The 24,179-nt window shown below is 36.6% G+C and overlaps 1 long non-coding RNA gene across 1 annotated transcript in view; it reads right to left on the bottom strand.

The window, feature by feature from the left end:
• The window catches only part of LOC134743439 (uncharacterized), a 60,177-nt gene that overhangs the window by 7,120 nt on the left and 28,878 nt on the right, over positions 1-24,179 (bottom strand). Inside the window, exon 2 of the long non-coding RNA XR_010128011.1 lies at positions 4,330-4,536. This is a non-coding gene — a long non-coding RNA (uncharacterized LOC134743439). The remainder of the gene's footprint in view (positions 1-4,329; positions 4,537-24,179) is intronic.

Below are 24,179 nucleotides of genomic sequence, written 5' to 3'. Positions count from 1 at the left end.
AATCACGCCTATTTCCCGGAGGGGTAGGCAGAGACCACGGATTTCCACTTGCTACGATCCTGACATGCCTCTCTACTTTCTACTTTGCTTTAGTAACATTAAATAGCTTTTCAGATTGATGAAATGTATTTTTGTTACTTTTTTAACTGACGAACAATGAACCAACCTAAGCTAAGGTAGCTCCAAACAAATCAATTACACTCTCATCTGCTAAAAAGCACACCTCGTGTGTTAACTTCAAAGGGCAAAGCTGAAATATGATGTTTTCACTCCACACAACCCTTTCCATACCATCTATCCACCCCAATTTCAACCCTATCTTTAAGCACATAAAAGTGTTACGGACTGTAAATAAGCTTGGTACAGCAGTGGACTAAACACCAATCCAATTTGAACCTTAATAATAAACACATAAGGTTGATAAAGACTGTAAATGAGGTTGGTACGTCTGTGGTCTAGACGCATTTCCATCTGAGCAATGAGGTTATTCCGGTGATAGGTGCGGTGCTCGACGGCAGAGATATGAGGGGTCCGAGCGAAGTTACCTGTGACTAATAAGTCATGTTGGTGTGGAGTGAATTCCTGTACAGTCGGCCAAGGTGTTCAAAAATATCTGAACACACCTCTATTGTCAAACCGTTAGAGTGGGTATTCAGATGTTTATGAGCACCATGGCCGCTCCGATACATCTGATTCCGATTGATACTTTATTATAAGCTATATAAGGTGTGTTACATGTTATGCGCATGTACCCTTAGATTTTTAGACATCCACAGGCTTATGGTGACCGCTTATCATCAAGCAGACCATATGCTTGTTTACCATCGAGGTAAACAAAGTATACCATAAAGGTTAGGTAGAATAACCACTTTAACAAAGCTCTTTTCTAACAGTATTTGACTTTCTACAAAACTTTAACTACAAACTACAAAGAACTTCTCCAATTCTATATCTTTAATTTCATAACGAATAAGTGAAAATACTCTCACCGAAGAATACTTTCCCACAACTTCCGGATTAAGATCCTAACGACTTTCAATATATTCAATATACCTAGACGTGAAACTTAACATTATCTTGGACATTTTGAAACCTCGAACTTACAACTGGTCAAGATTTTAGATTCCTTTCCTTGAATTTATTAGGTAATAAGAACTACTTAGCTTTTATTCATAGCTTTGTCTGCTATTCTTTATATTTTAAATAGCCTCTGTTTGTCTGTATTGGAATTGTAAAATTATTAAAAATAAAAACATCATCAACATCATCTTCCTCGCGTTGTCCCGGTATTTTTGCCACGGCTCATGGGAGCCTGGGGCCCGTTTGGCAACTAATCCCAAGAATTGGCGTAGGCATTCGTTTTTACCTTCTAACCCAGAGGGGAAACTAAGCCTTGTTGGGATTAGTCCGGTTTCCTCACGATGTTTTTCTTCACTTAAAAGCGACTGGTAAATATTAAATTATTTCGTATATAAGTTCCGAAAAACTCATTGGTACGAGCCGGGGTTTGAACCCGCGACCTCCGGATTGCAAGTCGCACGTTTTTACCGCAAGGCCACCAGCCCGTTTTTTTGTTGTTGTATGTAAAAAATAAATACATACAACAAATTACGTAAGACTAGCAGTGAGTTGGTTCCTTTAAAGCTAAAAACCGCGGGTTTAACGCCGCTTGGATATAGGTTGTTAAATTCGAATTCAGCCCTTGTTTAGGTATAATAGAAAGTGAAATTTATCAATTTTTTATAAAAATAATCTGGTACAATATCTATATATTTCAAATGAAGACAAATCACACGAAGTAAACTCAACGCAACGCGATCCTCTCATCCCTGACCACTCACACTAAGAGGTAACAAACAGTGCATTTTGGCAAACACGGTGGCTGCCAAGTCGTAATACCTTCGGTAAAAAGTGGATATTGGTCGGACGTCTTAATTGTCCGTCAATATTGAAGAAGGGTTAGTTTCACGGAGTAGAAAACTTACTTATAGGTATGTACTTATGTTTGCTAGCTGCGTATGAAGCGGGATTTACATTACGAAATTAGTGGCGTGAAATTAATGTCGTGACAGTAGTTTTACCAACAGTTTCACGTGTAATTTATAACTTTCGTAGTGCAGGCATAACTTTCGTAATGCATGCATTACGAAATGCCAGGGAGGTTTTGGGATTATAGTGACCAAGTTTTACTATGGAACCAATCCCGAAATTGCGAAAAAAAATTTGGCTGTTTCATACATTTTGGCTGGTCCATTTTTTATGGGAGGGTAATTTTTTTTCTGCGATTTCGTGGTTGGTCCCATAGTAAAAGCTGCTTAGTATAATCCCAAAACCTTCCTGTTAACGGGAATGCACTTATTTTTTAGCCACCCTGTATATACTGACAAGTAGTAAGTAAGTAAGTATTTATTTGCAAATAATAAGTAGTTACAATAGTGTCTTAGGTGGTAAGTGACAATTGGTTGCTTATTCTGCTATTTGTACTATACAGGTTGTACTATAGCATTCAAAAATCTTAAAACTAGAAACTACTACAAATCTGGCTGTATATCTTGAGAAAGGAAATCTTTTACACTAGTGACGAGAGATGTGATCTATGGGATGAATATTGGGCCTACAAAAAATAATAATTAGGTAATTTTTATAATTTGTTTCCATTTTCTTGTTAAGTAAAAACAAAATGCTCTCATAAACGTGCCTATTCCCGCCTTTCAACCCACTTTTCAGCCACGTGACGTTCTAAACGCGCCAACACGTCGCCTGTCACCTGTCACCTGTCACGTGTCGTGTGATCATGTCGCTAGCGTGACACGACAGCGTGTGGCGTGACATAACTGTAGAGAGCTTTAGCTACAGGTAAAAGGCTTTATAAAGTGGTGGCTTTAAAATATTACACTGCTATTTTTAGGGTTCTGTACCCAAAGGGTAAAAAAGGGACCCTATTACTAAGACTTGGCTGTCTGTCTGACTGTCCGTCTGTCAACAGGCTGTATATCATGAACCGTGATAGCTAGACAGTTGAAATTTTTACAGATAATGGATTTCTGTTGCCACTATAATAACAAATACTAAGACAGAATAAAATAAATCCGCGCGTGCGGCGGGCCGCCATTTTTAATATGGAAAACACGACGCATTGCGGCTGCGCGCCGCACGGCGCGAAAATTTAAAATATTGCTTTGCCGCTCGAGGGGATATTTAAGGGGGCTCCCATAAAACAAACGCGATTTTTTTGCGGTTTTTATATATATAACGGTACGGTATAGATAACGGTAACGCCCCCTTTAGACTCTATTCAAGCATTCGCGTGCAATATTCTAATATACATTGCTGTCTTTGGCCGATCAACTGTATTAATTGTACTCTGTAGTTAGCAATGTACCTTTTATTGAATATAGTATTATGGTTGTTGCGTCGTTGTCCCCGCCGCTGTATCTGTCAATTTCATTGACAAAATGAGTGACGACCTAAGTACTTACTTATAATCAATACACATAAAATCTATTCAACCTTGATTCACAGGCCTAAAATAATATGTTATATTTTAGTCATACTTCTGGATATAAAAAAACCGGCCAAGTGCGAGTCGGACTCGCGCACAAAGGGTTCTGTACCATTAAGCAAAAAACGGCGAGAAAATCACGTTTGTTGTATGGGAGCCCCACTTAAATGTTTATTTTATTCTGTTTTTAGTACTTGTTGTTATAGCGGCAACAGAAATACATTGTCTGTGAAAATTTCAACTGTCTAGCTGTCACGGTTCATGAGATACAGCCTGGTGACAGATGGACAGACAGACATACGGACGGACAGCGGTGTCAGTAATAGGGTCCCGTTTTTACCCTTTGGGTAAGGAACCCTAAAAACGAATTAGTGACTTCGTAATCGGGGAAAGGGATTGTGATACCTACAGACACGAAGTCCTAATTAAAACACATACTCAGAAAAGGCGCACGAACTAAGCTAATCAGAAAAGCCAGGATTCTCATCCAGGTTAACTACAGCTATAAAAGAGGTACCGTCCCGCGGGCCTCATCGTACCTTTTCGTTCTAGAATTGTTTGTTTTGCTTTGTTGGTAGGTCTTATTTCACTCTTTATGGCGGTCTTGTTTTCTGAAAATAGTCGATTCAAGAATTAACGCTTTCCTAGTGCCGTAGATTAAGATCCTGTCGAATTTAAACTGTTGTGAGACATACTAACATTAAATAATTTCACGGTTTAAACTCACTCGTTTTAGTCACTCGCGCGACGCAATACACGGTCGTCGTGAACGCTGCTCGCACTACGAGTATTAGTGCTTGAGAAAGGAGACCAAGGCTCTCCGAAACATAAATAAATAAATAAATATTATAGGACATTCTTACACAAATTGACTAAGTCCCACAGTAAGCTCAAGAAGGCTTGTGTTGTGGGTACTCAGACAACGATATATGTAATATACAAATACATAGAAAACACCCAAGACTCAGGAACAAATATCTGTGCTCATCACACAAATAGATGCCCTTACCGGGATTCGAACCTAGGACCATCGGCTTCACAGGCAGGTTCACTACCCACTAGGCCAGACCGGTCATGTCGCGCGAGTGACTAAAACAAGTGAGTTTAAACCGTGAAATTATTTAATGTTAAGATCCCGTTTTTCGTGTGGCGGAAATTCTCCAAAATACAACCAAAAATTTAACATTAAATACCTAACTTGAAAGTACGGGGCGTGATCATCACTTTGCTGGCCCTTGGGAGCTAGGCCCGCAATGTTGTATACAAATTCATAGCAGGCGGCTAAAGCGCGCGTGACAGTAGGTTTCGCAGTCTATTAATGCGAATATGGACAATATTTCTAATTACCCACCCACCCACTTACCCACTTGTTAGAACCTGACAGGCATGGTGACAGGTGATAAAAATGCTACCGTGCTAAGCCCGCTGCGGGCTTTTGTGAAGTGCGGAAGTGACAGGCATAGTGACAGGTGATAAAAATGCAACCATGCAGACACCGCAATTCTTTTTCTGAATAAATCTTTACTATTTGGTAAACTAGTGTTCTACGCAAGCATTCAGCTTTCGTTTAATCTGAAACTCCGACACTTTATCAACGAAATTGGCTCCAAAGTTCAACAAAGTCACCGAACAGACCTGGAAACTTATTTAGTTCACAAGTTCAGATACCTAGTCAATTAACCCTAAACTCCAGATATTGTCCACAGTTAAATGGCAAATTTAAACCTTATTCCAAAGGCATAAGGTCTACAGATGGTCAGTTCAGTGTTGCTGTTAGTATATAAAGGTCATGTCTCTATGAAACTTGTTAAGAGATTCGACCATTCGCGTTTAAAAAGGCAACTTTTGGGTTGTTATTGGTGCCGCATAGAGCATTCGAATCAGAAAATCAATTTTAAAATGAATTCTCGAAAACTACTCTCAGTATTTTGATAGCATTTGCCATACAAAACACTTAGTGTAAATTTTATCGATAGCGTGACGTGATGTATACGCGTTTGCGTTAAGTGTCATTTTATATGGGATTTTGAACGTTTTGGAAACTCAAAACGGCACCTGACCATCCTACTACTAGGGTCCCGTTTTAACCCTTTGGGTACGGAACCCTAAAAATTACAAAACGCTTAAAACAATATAGTGTCATTAGATTATCTTGTCATATTTCGTTGATCGCATTCCGGGGGCACTGCATAAAAATGATAAAACAATAGCGGAAGCCGCTCGACCCCAATTTCAAAGGAATACCGCAAATCGATGTACAGGTTAGCCGTTTGGCACACACATACTAGAGGCCAAAACAAAATTTTTGACCCACAGTTCCTAAAAAAATTTCGCTGCGGGGGGAGTGAACATTATTTTGTTTGTATGGAAAAAAAAATATTCCAAAACCTATCGAGTGTGATATCATACGAAAGGGCTTTTTAAGGCGATTCTAAAAATATATCACATCATTACATTTCGGGCATTTTTTTTAAATTAAAACAAAAAGAATTTTCGAAACATACCAAGTTTGGGCTCCTCCAGACACGATATGGCTGATTTTTTTTTTGTACAATATACCACAAATGATACGTGATATCCTCATGTCTAACCCCAAGAAAGCAATTTTGAAAAAATTATCATTAGCAATTTTTTTTTAATTTTTCAATTTTACAAAGTGACACAGTTCTACTTCAATACCTATTTCACGAGACTTATGGAACTATACTGCAGATACGGTACATATTAATCATAAAATGATACGTAATATCCATATATCCAACGGGAAATACCTCTTTAGCCCTTTAACTGCGCCTTTTCATCAGTTGGTATAATTTGTTTAGTTATTGACACAAAATATCAAGGTTGTATCCTCCAGCTACGATATACCTTACTGATTTTTTTTTTACAATATACCACAAATGATACGTAATATCTTGATATCGAACCCAAAGAAAGCAATTTTAAAAATAATATCATAACAGTTTTTTTTTCATTTTTCAATTTTACATAGTGACACAGTTCTACTTCAATACCTATTTCACTAGACTTATGGAACTGTACTGCAGATACGGTACATATTAATCATAAAATGATACGTAATATCCATATATCGAACGGGAAATACCTCTTTAATCCTTTAACTGCGCCTTTTCATCGGTTGGTATAGTTTGTTTTGTTTTTGACACAAAATATCAAGATTGTATCCTTCAGATACGCAGTTAAAGGGTTAAAGAGGTATTTCCCGTTCGATATATGGATATTACGTATCATTTTATGATTAATATGTACCGTATCTGCAGTATAGTTCCATAAGTCTCGTGAAATAGGTGTTGAAGTAGAACTGTGTCAGTTTGTAAAATTGAAAAATTAAAAAAAAAATGTTAATGATATTATTTTCAAAATTGCTTTCTTGGAGTTAGACAAGAGGATATCATGTATCATTTGTAGTATATTGTACAAAAAAAAATCAGCCATATCGTGTCTGGAGGAGCCCAAACTTGGTATGTTTCGAAAATTCTTTTTGTTTTTATTTAAAAAAAAGCCCGAAATGTAATGATGTGATATATTTTTAGAATCGCCTCAAAAAGCCCTTTCGTATGATACCACACTCGATAGGTTTTGGAAAAAAAAATTTTTTTTCCATACAAAAAAAAAAATGTTTTACCACCCCCCGCAGCGAAATTTTTTTAGGAACTGCGGGTCAAAATTTTTGTTTTGGCCTCTAGTATGTGTGTGCCAAACGGCTAACCTGTACATGACACGACTTGACAGTTTCTTATAATAATTGTCATTGTGAATAGACCCCCTGGTCTACTAAGCGAATATTCGGTATTCTTTGGCAATGCCACATAGCTTGGAGTTATTTCTTGGCCGCGCCGTTGAAAAGTTCCCCACATGACTTAACCGAAGGTGGACAAAGTTTGTAATGAGTTTGCGCACCGTGGACAAGCTAAAGTGACATTTTTGACTGGTGTAGGTTTAGGAGGTTTATGGGAAAACATTCGATTTGGAAGATTGGATTGGAGGTAGAAAGAATGAAACTTACGAAAAAACCGACTGACGGGCCAATTCGAACAATGATCTAGATATCCACTAGATATGAAACAGAAACGATAACGAGATATTTAAGAAAATCAAGTCAATTTTGACATTTCAGCGATTCCGAATGTCCACTTGAACGATCTCTTTAAGATTTGCTTAAGATATTACTTAGACATCCAATGGATATCTAATGGATATCCCAGAACGTCACAATAATTATAGCGTGAAATGACAATTTAGTTTCTCGAATCGAACTGCAAAAGATAACTAGTTGAGAGCTAAACTATAACGTATCTATTAGATCTCGTATTGTTCTCGTAATTATCACGTTGCTCGAATTGACCGGCAAGTGCTTGAATGAGTTTTCAGTGGGCAAGCTGAAGTGGCATATTTGACTTATGTAGGATAAGAGAAAACAGATTTGATTTGAGTAGGTTTGGGAAGTATTATGGTAAATATTCTATTTGGAAGATTGACAAGTTTGAGTTAGTTTGGTAGAGGAAAAGGAGAAAATCCAGAAAAGTGTTGGACTCACGACACGATGGAGAATTTCACGTTTTGATATGATGAGGTAAAGCGTTGAAAAACAAAATTAAGTATCATTGCACTACCTCTCCCAGCGATGATGATATCTCTAAAGGGCACTGACTATCAGTCTCGACGATAACGGCCTGTCAGTTAGAACAAAAATTTGACAGTTCCGAACAACTGTCAGGCCGATATCGTCCGTCGGACTGATAGTCAGGTGGGCCCCTTAACAGTTACATTTTTATGGAGTAGCTGAACACGTAAAATGTTTGTAGATATTTTTAGGGTTCCGTACCCAAAGGGTAAAAACGGGACCCTAATTAAGACTCCTCTGTCCGTCTGTCTGTCACCAGGCTGTATCTCATCAACCGTGATAGCTAGACAGTTGAAATTTTCAGAGATGATGTATTTCTGTTGCCGCTATAACAACAAATATTAAAAAGTATCGAACCCTCGGTGGGCGAGTCAGACTCGCACTTGTCCGGTTTTTTGGAAGTAAAGTACTTTCATTTATTTATAATCATTTAAGTATTTAATGAAAATAGGGTAAAAACATAGTGTTATTATTTTTTATTTAGCCCAACCATGAGATTTTATGGAACTGTTATAAGGACTAACATTGGACGTGAGATGTAGATCAAGGCATGTTTGAAGTAAAACGTAGAATGCGCTATACGATAGACCCACTTCATGAATCACGAGCAAAGGTTGAATTTTCAATATAGATTTTTTTATATATATTGCTTTTGCACTATTGTCATCTAACAATTTTCCGTGTATAAAACTCAATAAAATCGATCACACATTATGTACTACATGTAAGTACAAAATACCGTGTAAGAACGCTTAGAAATTACAAAGTGGTAGCACGTGGGCATCGAACTCGCGATCCGATCCCCGTAAATCATTCTAAGCTTACACGGCCCCCGTATCGTCTAATGCCTCTCTTTTCCAAGCGAGCACACTCTAAAATCAACCTTATATTATTGTATATAAAGTTGAAAATTGATCGATTAAAAGCAAATAAAAAGTGCTTACATGATTGCGGTTGATATACCATCGTCTGAAAAGGTAAGTGATAGATTGTGAACCTTATTTTAAAGGATATAAGGGCTAACAATGGTTAGTGAATTGTTGGTATTTGTACCTGAGGATTTATGTGCCGATTGTCGTATTAGTGAACGTTGATATGGTGGGAATGGGAAAATAAAATGTTGGGGACAATAAGAGTGTTGGTTTCGATTTCGTTTGTCGTAGGTATTTGTTAAAATATAGGAGAAAAGGAGCGTGAAATTTAGCGTATATATGCGGAAAACGTACCTATGCGGAAAATCTTAACTAGCATGATGAAATACAAAATGAATATACTCAAACAAAAACAAGACACATACCACGTTCAAAATATCTCTATAGTTTAAACTGTGTCACTAGTTATTTATTAATAATTAATTAGGTAAGTACTAACTTTCGATTATTTCATTATTTTCCACTGTTTTTTGTTGACGTGATCAGGTCCTGGCAGAAAATCAGTGCTTTTCCTAATGGTTGAAGCGTATAATACTGAGCCAGAACCTTTTTGTTTTGCTGCGACGCACACAGGATTTTTATTTGTATAAAACAGTATTTTTTATGTATTTTTTCCTTTTTCTCTATTATGTTAAAATCTGTGTGACTTATTTGTTGTTGAAATTTTTATTTTTTTCTGAATTGTTCTGTGTACCTATGTCATTTCTGTATTTAAATATTTTGTGTGTATTGTGACAAACAAATAAACAGTTTATCTATCTATCAAAACGCTCTAAAATTAAATTCTAAACCAATAAAAGCTTTTAAAAATGAAATAAATTAAAGGCATACATCACCGGGTGAACAAAACGGCTGACACACACTTCATCGGCACCATTGCATAGAATCAATCACTCCCATAGACTAGAGCTGCTATAAATTCCCTTTTCAACTAGGGTTACCACATCGAAATTCCCATTTTTGGGATCAAAGATAAAGATAAAAGACATTTATTCGTGACGATCACAACGCAAGTACGAACATGTACAGACAACAACATCAAGAAAAGAAGAGATCATCAAGTGTGCATCACGAAATGGACCCAACTCAGCATAATGCTAGCTATAAAGCCAGCGCTGGTCTTCCGTAGGGCCCATTCGGTGATGCCACGACAGATCAAAGTATCAAAATAAATAAATAAATAAAATTGGGGATTCTAGGGATAATTCGTGACCAATTGTTCCATTCTCAACCAATTTCAATAAGGCAATAAGGCGCTATTTCCATATAGCTTCAATTTGAAATCAACATTATCGACTAGCGACAATGTGGTACCTTTTGGTTGAAAACGTCACAATTACCGACCTAAAAATAATAATTCCTTATCCAGGAAATAAAAAAATTGTGGACTAGTTCTAGTGACCGAAGATATGGCGACGTAATGTAATACAACGGGTGAATAATTATAGTCTGCCAAACAATTTTGTCAGTAGAAAAAGTCGCGAAATTCAAATTTTCTATAGAACTATAAACCTTCGCGTCTACATTTTTTAAATTTGCCGCTTTTATCTACTGACGGAAATGGCTTGACAGACTAAAGTAATGGTAAGGTTAAACCTCCTTAATCCCGAGTAAAAGGACAAAATCAAATCTCATTTTTCAAATTCTAGGATTCAAATTCTGGCACAGGCTATATTTAAAGCTTAAAAGGAGGTTCCAACCACTAACTTTAAGATGATGAGACTGTTAAAGAAAATAAACATTTTTTTTTTCATTTTGAAATTTAAAATTGAAAAAATACTCTGGGACTTAGGAGACTACATTGGCCTATTTTTTGGGTATTTTATATTGTTTTTAACGTTAGATAACTTTGTTTATTTTATAATTATTATTTTTAGTGTTATTTCATTTATATGTCGATTTGTAATCAATAGCTTTTTTATTTGTTTGATATTATTTTATGTACCGATCAGTAAACATTAAAAACTAATACCTTATTTCTAAATTGTTAGAGCATGTCCTATTTCATTTTTAAAATCTGCATGTCCCGAAAAATTTTAGAACATCTGGTTACCCTTTCCGTCGATTTTCCAGCTGTTTACACCTCGACCGCTTTCGCCATTTTCGAATTTCGTGAAATGTCATTGTGACTTTCGCGCTTTTGTTTTTTAATTGATGTTATGGGATAACGAGATCGTGATTTATTTTGTTGAAGTGTTTTATTGCAGTAATTTTAAACTGCTGAGTGCTCTTTTAATATAAATGATATGGGAGAATATTCAATCATATTTGGGCAACGAACTTTGCTTTGCTGGCACCAATATTCCTTGCTTCATAGGTACAAAAAGGCATTTATCAGCTTACACAACGTGTATACATACTCTCTATATTTGATACGTACTCTTTTTGATTTGTCCTTAGTTTATTAGTTTTAATTAAATGAGCGACGAACGAGCCAGGCGCAAATTTCGTCAGTCATTGCCTCCCGGGCGAAAACTCGTATAGCGATTAACGGCTATGTATGATGAACCCTCGTGAACGTCAGCTGCCGCTCCGTTGGTGGGTTGAGGAATGGCAGCCACCGAAACGCGTAACACGGTCTTTCCACCGCGATACAACCGGCTGACGATTTATTTTATTAAAAATAGCATCTAAACTATCATCTGACAAAGTATCAAACGGGAGGCGATGACGCCGATGACTGAAAAGAATTTTCTTTTTACATGTTCATGTGACCAGCTGACTGTCTTTCCGCAGCGATACAATCGGCTGACGATTTTGTTTATTTACCATAATAGCATCTAAACTATCATCTAACAAAGTATCAAGCGGGAGGCGATGCCAAAAAATTTTTTATAGGCTTTATTTGCTGCCATTTCTCAACCCATCAACGGTGCGGCAGCTGACGTTCATGAGGGTTCATCATACAAAGCCGTTAACCACTATACGAGTTTTCGCCCGGGAGGCGATTGGTCATGGAAATCTGTTCCTGGCCCGCGGTCTATTAGTAATTTACCTAAACCCATTTCTACTTGGGTGAAATAACTTTGTAAATAGTTGTTATCAAATATCGTCGACCAAAGTATGCAGTCTGGGAGCACGACATGGGCAGAGGCAATCACTCAATAAAGTGTGATAAACCTCTACCTTCTCGCCAAGGAAAAAAGATGTATTCCCAGAATATTAACAAAGAGGATGGCTTCTCCAAGTTCTCTCTGTCAGCTTGGGATCTAATAGTCCATCTGGGCCTTGTTGCATAATAAACTACAACTAATATTACAAGAGGAACTTCTTTACTAACAAGCGGAATTAGAAAAGGAGTTCCACTTGTAATATTAGTTGTAGTTAATTGCAACACGGCTCTGATACAACACATAGGCATGGGCTGATAGGGCCAGTGCCCCAGAGCCATAAGTCTCGTGGCCTAGCCGGTAGTGACCCTGCCTACCAAGCTGGAGGCCCCGGGTTCGAATCCCGGTAAGGGCATTTATTTGTGTGTTTATCACAGATATTTGTTTTCTACCAATGTATTATTTATCTTATGTAATATTACATATCCCTACCTATATCGTCGTCTAGCACGCACAACACAATCCTTATTGAGCTTACTCTGGGATTAGATGGATTTGTGTCTCACCACGCCACCACGTTTCCAACTTAAATTAATTTCAATCGATTTGTATCGAAGTAATCGTATAACTTTTTATCATTATTGTGATTATGATTTGAAAATACACATTTGAACTTCAAGTATAGCATCTTATTTCGTAATTACAACCATGCACGAACCTACTGACGACATATTTATTTATAGAGGAACAAATCAGACATAAGCTTGTGTTGCTAGAGCGGCGGGCAAGTGCACTTTCACCATTTTTCTTCACTTCAAAAATTCAAAACTTTTCACATCCCAAACTTTTTCGAACCCATAAATTTCGGCCTACCTACATTAAACCTGACCCGCCGGTAAACAGCTCGAACCATTTGTCTCGCCACCTTCACAGCTATTCACAACCATTTCTCTTTTTAAAAACCTTTAGACACTTCCTTTTCGTTTTTCAATCGCCGGAGCTATCGCGATAAATGCTTTTGTTTGGGCTACGGAGAATATGTTACGAGAGATGGTATTACCGCTTTGTGGTATTTGTTTATAAACTTATACTTATAATTACTTCAGCCTGTATAAGTCCCACAGCTGGGCACAGGCCTCCTCTTGCGCGAGAGGGCTTGGGCCATAGACCCTACGCTGGCCCAATGTGGGTTCGGGACTTTTTTTTTTATGTGATAGTCAGCAAACGAGCAGACGAGCCGCCTGATGGGAAGCAGTCATCGTCGCCCATGGACGTAAGCAACATCACAAGAGCCACTTAAGCATTGCCGACCCTTGAGACCCTAAATACCCGCTTCTTGAAGAATCCCTGAATTTCTTCGCAGATGTAAGTATGCGAGTTACCTCACAATGTTTTCCTTTACCGTAGATATAGTGTAAGTAGTTACATATTTAATATTATAGTGGTTCATAAAATTGTGAAATTTAAATAAAATGGAACTAAAGGTATGTATGTATGAGGTAGGCTTGTCAAAACAATCACTTTTTGACATCGCTTTAACAAAAATATTCTTGAGTGATAACTGCGAACTGGACACAGCAAAGGGAAATCGCTCTGTGAGTTGGACCGACGATCTGGTTAACATTTCATACAAATTTTAAGAGCTCCGAACCCTTATACTTAACAATTAAAAAAAAAACGGCCAAGTGCGAATCGGACTCACACACGAAGGGTTCCGTACCATTAACTATAAAAACGGTCACCCATCCAAGTACTGACCCCGCCCGACGTTGCTTAACTTCGGTCAAAAATCACGTTTGTTGTATGGGAGCCCCACTTAAATCTCTATTTTATTCTGTTTTTAGTATTTGTTGTTATAGCGACGCCGAAATACATCATCTGTGAAAATTTCAGCTGTCTAGCTATCACAGATTATATTAACAAATTTTTATATTGTTAATATCCGAAGATGAAAATGAGGACTAGGTATAAAGAATCGGTCAAGTGACTTCGTCCCCTTTCGTCATAAGGAATGACTATGTCAAGCAGTCCTTCTGCAGAAGATTAACTGAGTAACCTCTTTTATTGGGTGCTACCCCCTTAAAGAGTGTCCCGTGAGCCGGCATGGAGCGTTGAGCCGTCCAGACAGGTGAATGGATGCCTCGACCCGCCGCCACTATCGCTACCAGCGATAGCCTTAAGCGGATGCTCTCTCCTGACGTTGCTGCCAAGGTCACGCCATACTATCAAAATCGTTTGAGTATAGACACAAGTACACATAGTGTATACACACAAGTATGTGCAAATTGATTGACATGCGTGTTCCATAAGGCAGTCAGTTGAACATAGCAATATGTAAGTTGCATAACGTTCTCAAAATTTTCGAAAATTTCTGAAAACTCATGAGAATGTTATTCACGTGCAGATAAAAATACCGAATATGACATGCCATAGGAACTTTGAAATTTTTAAATAATTTCTTTGGCACATTGCTAGTTGAATATTATTTGGAGTAACCATTAGTTATGGACATTATGGTACAAGAAAAAGTTGCAATTTACTTGAAATGTTGTTATTTACTTGTTGACTTCATCCGTACTTAACACAATGCATAATCCACGGGCATTTTGAGCTTGCCGCCATCGTGTAGCTAATCAAACTAAGATTTTATTAATCAACAGACAATCTGCTGCCGTAGAGTGAGGTACCAGAACCACATTTTGCATATGTTTCTGAAAACTCTATCCGCTTCCTCCCCTCCCTTACCCTCCATTCCTCCGTCTATTAATCAGAGCTGATGCTTACCCTCCTTAATTGAATGCTCTCTGTCCATCGCGATCATCAATACTGTTCACAGATTTCCTTTTTTAATGACGCAACTTCGATTGGCATTTGTCTTGGTAATTTGGTGATTTTTTAGCGTTTACGTAATTTATGTTGCTGCAGATGGCTACTTTTATGCATTTATGTACAACTTGATATTAGGTATGTATATGTCTATCGTACCTTTACCTATGTACATCATTCGTTTGTAGATTTTTGTCTTGTAGTAAAAACACTCTAACTCCGGATGGAAGCTGGACAGTCCTTGGGAACCATGAGATTGAAGACCTAGTGGCTGAACCTAACATCATGGGAGAGACTTAAGCTCACAGGCTCCGTTGGTTGGGCCATCTTGAGACAATGGATGAGGATCGGAACGTGAAAAGAGCATACCTGGGCCGCCCAGCAAGAAGACGTCCTATTGGACGCCCCAGGTATCGCTGGTGCGACATGGTGGAGGCGGATCTGCGCGAGCTTCGAGTCACCAATTGGCGAGAGGTCGCACAGGATCGAGAAAAGTGGCGCTGTCTTGTGTCGGAGGCCAAGTCTCATTTTGGGTCGCTGAGCCAACGGAGTAAGTAAGTAAGTCAAAACACTGCTTACTTAATGGACAATAAGTATACCTAGACCTACATATAAGAGAATGCCTTAAGGTATTAATCCCTCTATTTAAACTTATGATTCTTGCAATAAAATTTATATAACTACCGAAAACTTGCAATTGTTACCGTAAATGTGAGTATACTTGTTATATGTATTGGGGCAGAGTAGACTTTTCTGTATCGCTCATGTCTTGAAGGTAGGATGAAGGTTGAGAGAGAGAGAGAGAGAGAGAGAGAGAGAGAGAGAGAGAGAGAGAGAGAGAGAGAGAGAGAGAGAGAGAGAGAGAGAGAGAGAGAGAGAGAGAAAATTTATTTAACATCACAAAACATTATTAAACATAAAATATGTAGGTTAATATGCACGCACAGTTGAGGACTGCGAACCACCTAAGTGATAAAGATGGAAATGTTGTTGCATAAGTAGAGCGAAGGTAGACAGAAGCGAAGCGATTAACTGATAAATGAAAATAGTTTTACCCTCTTCTACACAGTAATCTCCCAAATACACATAGGTAACAGAGCACCATCTATCAACCTCAAATCTCCAGGTTTCATGCCAACTAACCCCGCACCGCATCCCACAAATAGTTTCCTCCAACTCGGAGTAAACTCGGGGCAGGTAAGCGGAAGAAACCATTGGGTTGAGAGAGATAAGATTTCTCTTTAGTTTTTAGACGAGTTTTATGAGAAAGAGTTTTTGAAGTAAAGTTTTGAAGGATGATAATGCTGGTGGAGTTCTTTAAAAATGTTTAGGAAAGAAATCTTTAGATATATAACAGTTCTGTTACTTATATACTGATAGATAATGCATAACCTTCACTGTAGAAAGCAGGATCTTGAAATTCGAAGCACATTCTCGTCATGTTCTAATAATGATTTTTAGTAATTGAACATCACCTAGTTGGACAAATGTAGATTTAGATTATAAACTAGTTAATAAATGAACAGTGTAAAATAAAATTGCCATACGATAAATAAATAAAGTAATTAAACGACTAAAGTGAAAACAGGGTTGATCTCAGGGCTACAGGTTTGGCGGTGGTTTTTTGGCTTAAGTGAAAACATGATAGACCTCTACGTGCTAGTAAAAAAAAAGTAAGTTTACAGTTTACTTTGTCATATGCTTGGAAGCTTTGCTTCAGGAAGTTCTTCATGAAAAATTGCATTATTTTAACAGTGGCCCAAGTTCTACAGTTGCAATTCTGAAGTATATTTCAGCGTCTTAATTTATCTTGCCAGCCATGCAATAAAAATGTGACTCTAACTAACAAAGCCAATAATTTTAAAAACAAATTAAACCCTTAGCGCTACTAAATATCAAACAGTATCTTATTAATTCCGGATACAGAGCAGGTAAGTTATAAGTACAAATGCAGTACACATAGTGGAAAATTAAGTATTTAAGTAATTTTAAGAAGTGAGAAAACTTTTAAGTAAATAGTCTCAAATCTTTTAAATAGGTGCCATGTATTGTTTTAAATGGTAGGATTTTTAAGTAAACATAGCATAATGATTGTGAAAGATATCATTGTTAGATAGGTAATTACCCGGATTTTTTTTTCAGTATTCCGTAGCAAAATTAATAGAAGCCAGATTTTTTTCTACAATTAAGAATAAGCTTGCAAAAATAATACCTTCGTGTATTTTAACAATTCGCTAACGAAAAACGTTTAAAAAGGTTGTGATTTAGAAATATTTATTTATCTACGCACATATCGTTAGTGCTGTAAAATGCGTTCAGAAACTGTAGGAAATGACCAGCATTATTACAACCAATTTTTCTATGAGAAATTTCTTATCTGTGGTAGTAGGTAAAATCTGTACTTTAATGTTATTACATTATAGATTTTTGTAAGGTTATGAGTTTAAATTTGGAACAGCGGTCGGAACTCAAGTGGGTCTCTATTATAGTATCCATAGATATTACAACAGTTATCGATACGAAACCTCAATTCAGTATGTTCTTTTAATATAAACCGCACGACATCTCGAGTGTCATGAGAATAGGGACTTCATTCTTTTGTCTATAATAAAAAAAAACTTGTCTTGACGGAGGATCGAATTGCCGCCATTACTGTTGTCATTTGTTTGTTGGTTTTTTGCTGTTACGAAAGTAAACTAGTGAAAAGTTGTTTGTAATTTACATTTTAATTGAAAATATGAGTAGTTTGTTTCTGTATTTGTTCAAATTTATTTTTATTGCATCATTTTAATATCTATATAGTCCATAGATATTGTACAGGTAGCACTAGTAGCAATGCAGGTCATTTCCCTACGGCTTCTGAACCTATCTATTCTTAGAGTACTAATGATAATGTGTGTAGATAAAGTAGTGTATGCAACTGTACATAATTAGGCCTTAAAACACTCGTGTGATTCTATTATGAAGCTCGCTAACGCTCGCTTCATAAAACCACACTTATGTTTTGAGGCCTCTCATTATGTATCAGTTGCATAAACTACTATAATATTACAATCCCTTATTATCCAATGAGGTAAACGAATTGCTTCAATCTAAATTTTTACGCTATATTGCTTACGTTACACAGACAGTATTGCAATTATTTTCAAATCCACACACGGCAAATAAAAGGCACATTTTTGGCCGGCACGTGCGTGGAATCCAATCATTTTTTTCTTATTTGGGATTGATTGGGCGGTCATTTTGTTCGTCGGCAAACAGGGCAGGTGGGCTTTGCGTCCGTGAAATTCGTTTGTTTTGGGCGGTTTTGTGAATTGATTTGGAATATCAATACGACATTAGGTTTAGCTGGTGTATTTTCTTGCTAGACTAAAGTACGAGACTTTTTAGTAAGGTAATATACCGGAAAAGGAATTGTGTAAAGGGAGTGTAGGTTTCGAAAAGGAGGTAATTTCGAACGGACATTTGACATAAAAAAGATGTCATTTAGTTTTACTACGCGCGTGCAATTCGTTTGTACTTGGGCAATCATGCATTGGCGCGAGCGAGGCGCACGGACAAATGTTAACGAAAATACATCATATAGATATCATTTAGATGTCAAAATGTATGTATCTATCACCTCAAGGTCGGTAACTTGCAAAACATTTATTACACATTGATATTAGGTATTTCTTAAAAATATACTGTACAGTTCTATTGTATCTATTTCCAAAAATATCAAAAGCTCTCGGATTGGATTCCAACCTTTTCACGAATTTTGCATTAGGTAAGGTCCTTGGGTTGAATATTAATATAGCTAATTAACCAAATGAAATATGGTCGTTTGTTCTTTCATGTTTTAGACATGAAAAAACAACGTGAACTTTATTGTGTACCAGCAAATTTAAATTATGTAATATTTAATCAATGTAAAAATATTTATGCATAATCTATTCTTTCCTCTGTCCTCAAGTGTAACTACTAAGAAACTGTCACCACTAAGTCAGCGGCGTGCCGCGACTACAGACTGCATCTCACCTATTTCTCAAAAACTCCATTCTGATCCATAATTTCATACCAAAATTAACCTTGTTGTCATCATCATAAAGTTGATACTCACATCAAGCGATACCACCAGTTACGAGTTTTAGACGGAAATTGTTAGATTTCTTCCTGCATTCGGACTTTCGTGGAGTCGCTTTGAATCTTAATTGCTACGGTTAATGAAGGTGAAGGTGTATGTCTGGAACACTAATTAACTTTTGGAAAGGTTTTGCAGAACGAGAAAAATATTATAATCGGAGTTTGCTTTTTGATTTTTGGTAGTAAACAATAAAGTTTTTTTGTGTGTTTTGTGACATTTAGAGACTGGATACATCTCTAACAAAGTATCTAATATTTCATTGATTCCATATTTTTGTAATTTTTGGTTATTTTTATAAGATATCATTTATTATATACAACACATGGTTCATGATCAGCAACACAGGCTTCGAGTGCTTACAACAATAAATCAGCTACAGGCTTCGTCACCTACTAACATATGATATAATATGGAACAGGCTTTGTCAATCTTAAACACTACATTTTTATTGCTTGTAAAAATTTGACATGTATAACTGTGGGCCTATTTGCTGAATAAATGTTTGATGTTGATGATAGGTAATGGAGTGACATTTAGCTACTTGAAATGAAAAATTAAAGCAAAATATTGGTCGGACGTACAGAAATATTTTCCTCTAACGTTAAAATTTGATTTGTCCGAATGAATTCTTTTTAAACTGGAAACGAAATCTTGATAGAAATCATTATCTTAGATAAGGCTAGATTTTTGGTCCTTCTGACAACATCCCCAACTTTTACTTCATTAAAATAAAATTAAAATATAGGTACCTAGTCTCTTATATGTTGACTTGACACTTGCTGGGAATTCAATTTTTCTCGTCCATGACCAGTGAAATATTGGAATTACAGACGGTTAAAATTTGCGATCTATTCGATACCTATAAGATAAGATAAGATAAGATTTCTTTATTGTAAAGCTGTGTTGGTACATAGGTCTTATACAGATCATTTAAGTTCATTAGCTTGCCCATTTCGGGCAATTATAAACTTATTATTAAGCACTTATGTAAAATGCTATAGTTTTAAATACAAATTCTCATTGAATTTCATTTAATTTTTCAATTTTATTTAATTTTAGTGTGTTGTGTGTAGTTTCTCGACGATACGATACCTACTATCTATTTTCTTTCTCCTTTAATTCTCATAAATCTTTTCACTAAAACGCGAACCGGTCCTTAGAGTACAATAAAATAAGAATTAAATCCATTAAACATCTTCCCACGCACAAGAGGCTGATTCGAACAAACAAATTGTCAATGTGATTTATGTGATCTCATTTTGATTCCATGTGCCCGCTCTTACTCATATTCATATTCTTTATTTGTATTGATCATACATTTTCATAGATGCGTAATTTACATTATTACTCGTATAAACAATAGGTATATCAGAAATATAAACAATTAAAATTAGGTAGGTATAATTGTAAACATTGAAAAAGTAATAATAATTAAATTGTCTACGGTTACCGCGATAGTTACTCATGAAATAAAACTATGAAAACGGATTATATTATTCAATATACGCGATATTATCCGTTTTCATAGTTTTAATTCATGAATAATTATATTGTCAATAAAATAGCTACACCCGTTTCTAATACGTAATATGTTAGGGCCTACCACGAAAATCGAAATTTCTTTATCTGCTCTATCACTTGAATATGACAGAGAAATATACTTACGTACCTATAAAATTTTATTAAGAAGTAGTATATTCAAAATTTACTTATAGTTAATGGTCTAAATAAGGAAGGATTTGTACGATTTTTTACTTATTAAATATATTAAACCGGGTCACTCACGTTTAATCATCAATCATCATCGACTTAATACGTGAGTGACCCGGTTTAATATATTTAATATATCAGTGCCTCACGGAAGTTTTGTTATTAGAATTTTTACTTGTTTACTTTAAAATATCTGCTTGTTATGCGACCTATTATAAGTAGGTACTTATTTTACGACAAAGTGTTTATTACTTGTTTTATTTATATGAGCCTAGAGTGTCCTACATGGGCCTACTGCTGGGCAAAGGCCTCCCTCCTCCTTTTCCACGTATCCCGGTCTTGACCCGTTTCCCACCAGTTCCTGTCAAAGGCGTCGAGGTCATCTCGTCAACGCCGTCGAGATTTGCCGCGACCTTGGGTTCGATTCTGTGGTAAATTTAGCCCACAAGTCATCTGGCATACGGCAAACGTGTCCCGCTCCGTCCCACTTCAGCTTGGCAGCTGTTTCAGCCACGTCAACTATTTGGGTTTTTTATTACTTACAAAACTTAAAAACAATAAAATTCAATTCACAAAACCGAACTCCGCCGAAACTGAAAAAGAAAACCGATAACGTGCAATCGGCAATTACCGGTTTTATGCCGAAACTACGGCCAATAAAAGGGGATTACCGATTCAATAACTCCGGCAGATAAAAGTTCGCAGGTGCACCCCTTTGGCCCCACGTTGGGCGCCAGTTTTTGCTTTAGTTGAGCGCGATTCGAAGTTTAAAATCTGTTTTATTTCATTGATATAAAATAATTTAAGAGGATTATGTCACTCAATTAATTTTAAATACATCTCTCGTTTTTTCTAGCAAGGGATAGACTGAGAAAAGGTAAAAGCCTGTAAACAGTAGCTTATTTACATTTCTATCTGATCATCATCAGTAACACGAATACTGTTAATTTTACATAATAATGTAAAATTAACAGTATTAAAAAAGAATATTCCTCTCAGATTCCACCATCTTTCTTTTAGAAAAAAAAACGGTATTTACCAGTTCTCGTCAACTCAGACAGGTTTTTAATTAACAAACCCCAAACACTGTCCATAGATGACCTCCCATAAATTTCGCATTACTATTAAGTCCGATAAAGCACTTTCAACCCCTCTGGTGTAATGTTGCGAGTATCCATGGGCGACGGTATTTGCTTACCATCAGGCGATTCGTCTGCTCATTCTGCCTGCCTCCTCTGTCATAAAAAAATACAAAACCTATGATAAGTTATTACTATGATCAAAATGTACATATACACGGTTTCATGACCCACTGAAAACCTAAAAACAGTTTGTTCAGAATCGATAGGAGAATCGATTGCGCGATATTTTAATGGGGGTAATTTTTTATTACTTTTTATTATTTTTAAATGCTCAGTCTACAAGTTTGTAATGCAACAATATCAATAACTAGCATTTAACACGTTATTTGTCAATGAGGAACACCCTTAACTGGCCATTGGTAAACCTTATCTCGTTGCAGTAAAGTAAGGTATGCAAATGGTCAGTAAACAGTGTTTACGATGGTAACTAGCAATTGTTTGATGTCACTAAAACGACGAAGTATCTTGTGTAGAATTACCAGTCTAATAGAATTGTTAAGAAAACTAAACAACGAATATTATTTTAAATATTTATCGGATTAAAGAATAAATACTCAAGATGAGTTTAAAATAAAAAAATCTGTTGGGGTGTCTCAGGTTTTCAGTGGCTCAAGTAACACCGTGTATATTTTGAATAAATGGGCACACAGGTCTGACGCAAGTGAAATGAGCGTACTACATACTAAAAGTAAAATTTCATTGATTGTGTTTGCATGACGCGGGAAATGTTATGTGTCTGAGGCACCAATTTTCAGCAAAATAGTCTTAATTAAAATTGAACCACCTTAGATTCGTACGTTGTAACCCCAAGTCGTGTAAGACGACTCGACGATGATGAGATGAGATGCTCTATCTAAAGAAAGTGATCTGTGTCTTAGACCTTAACGAGTTTGCCGACGCGTGGAGAATTCACAAGGAAATTTCGAAAAAAGCAGTTAATCTGCCTTGTAATTAGTCGCACCTTGTAAATAAAACTATTTGGAAAAGTGTCAGAGATTAATTAACAGTGGGCCTGTATTAGACACGCACTAATGTTATAAATATCTGAGCAAGAAAAATTATTAATTGTCCTTTGTAAAAATAATGAAAAACAAGACCGAGTGTTGATGGTTGATGCCCTACCCAAGAGCGATTGATATGTACCATTCGCTTTTTGGTGAATAAAAATATTGTGAAGGAACTAGATTAGAATAAAACCTAGTTTCATTAAAAAAATGAGAACATAAAAACAATCTCATTGATATTGATGATTGAATCTGATTGATATTGATGTATTTTTTGGATTGAAGAAAACTCATTTCACTAAAAATACCAAGCAAGCATAAATGATTTCGTATTCAAATCTGAACTAAAGCAACATTAAATTGTAATACGTTCCTATAACGTTACAGTATTTTTTTAGGGTTCCGTACCCAAAGGGTAAAAACGGGACCCTATTACTAAGACTCCGCTGTCCGTCTGTCCGTCTGTCCGTCTGCCAGTCTGTCCGTCTGTCCGTCTGTCCGTCTGTCCGTCTGTCCGTCTGTCCGTCTGTCAGTCTGTCCGTCTGTCCGTCTGTCCGTCTGTCAGTCTGTCCGTCTGTCAGTCTGTCCGTCTGGCCGGTTTTTTAACAATTATTGCACGAATTGGACACAAACTCACCTGCGACGGATTAGCCCTGATACAAAATCCTGTGTTGATCCGACATGCCACTACCCCTAGTAATTAAAATACACTTCCAGAAACCTTTCCATTCACACTCATTAAGCGAGGTAATCTAAAATAGGACCAGCTATCCTTAGGTATTTACTCTTTCTTTGAGGTTTTACTGAAAGTAATTAAGTTTATTTTCGGGTCAAAATATCAGACAGATGTATTATTTAACCCCTGGATTCATAAAACTTTACAAGCTTCAATTAGTTAATTAATGTTTTGTCTCTATCTTAAGGCCAGTTTTAATGTATTTATTTTAAAAGAAACTACCGTACCTTAGGTATATGAAAGCGGTTGTAATGGGTCACTTTCTCTAGATAATCCATAAAAAATGACTCACTTTCAGTGGAGCAAAACATACTTGATTGAATCCATGAAAAGAGACACTATTTGAGAACCTTTTAATAACAAAGCTTTCGTGAGGCACTGACATATTAAATATATTAAATCGGGTCACTCACATTTATAGAGTGTTCTCGACATGTTTCCTCGCTATGGAGCGAAACATGTCGAGCAACCGGCGACTTGATAAACGTGAGTGACCCGATATTAAA

Source organism: Cydia strobilella, chromosome 8, assembly GCF_947568885.1.
Source record: "Cydia strobilella chromosome 8, ilCydStro3.1, whole genome shotgun sequence".
Lineage (NCBI taxonomy): Eukaryota > Metazoa > Arthropoda > Insecta > Lepidoptera > Tortricidae > Cydia > Cydia strobilella.
Note: the sequence above shows the minus strand (reverse complement) of the source record. Positions and strands in the feature narration are given on the sequence as shown.